At 27.5% G+C, this 582-nt stretch overlaps 1 long non-coding RNA gene across 1 annotated transcript; it reads right to left on the reverse strand.

Annotated features, from left to right (window-relative positions):
* Positions 1–504, reverse strand: LOC126910212 (uncharacterized). Its single transcript, XR_007705213.1, has 3 exons — positions 246–504; positions 79–163; positions 1–19 (listed from the first exon to the last, which is right to left on the reverse strand). It is a non-coding gene; the product is annotated as an uncharacterized LOC126910212 (long non-coding RNA).
* Positions 505–582: the final 78 nt, after the last annotated feature.

Raw genomic sequence — 582 nt, forward strand, 5'->3', positions numbered from 1 at the left:
TACATTCCAAACCACCGATCTTCAAAGAAATTTAACAATTCATAAAATTGCACAATTTAAAATAATATTGTAACTTACCGCGTTTCATCAGTTGTGCATAATGTGTGAGTTGACGTGCTGAAGCTCCCGCCGGGGTATGTGCTAATATGACAGGTAGAACATTCTGAAATGTACCACATACAAGTTACAACAATATTAAATTGTTCCAATAATATCTTTTGTTGTCTAGTTAATTGTAAACATACATTAAATATTACTCTAACTTTGTCAAAATCCACTAGTCCAAATATCAACAATCTAATTCAGATTTATTTTATTTTGTAGTTATTGAGTATTTGATTTATAAGGCGTTTATGTAGTCAATAGTTTGTAGTTATCTGTGTAAGTAATATTATAATTTATTTTAAACGAGAAGAAATATTCTAAAGGTCAAGTTCATATCTATTACAAAACAAAGAATCTTCAAATGTCTCCATAAAGTTCAGGAGCGGAATTTTTCAAAAAATAAATACATTTTTATCTATAAAAGTAAATAAATGCCATAATTTTATCAATTTGAATCGAGATGAACCAGTTTAAAAT

The sequence above is a fragment of the Daktulosphaira vitifoliae genome, unplaced genomic scaffold (genome assembly GCF_025091365.1).
Source record: "Daktulosphaira vitifoliae isolate Bord-2020 unplaced genomic scaffold, ASM2509136v1 Scaffold_7499, whole genome shotgun sequence".
In the NCBI taxonomy this organism is placed as follows: Eukaryota; Metazoa; Arthropoda; class Insecta; order Hemiptera; family Phylloxeridae; genus Daktulosphaira; species Daktulosphaira vitifoliae.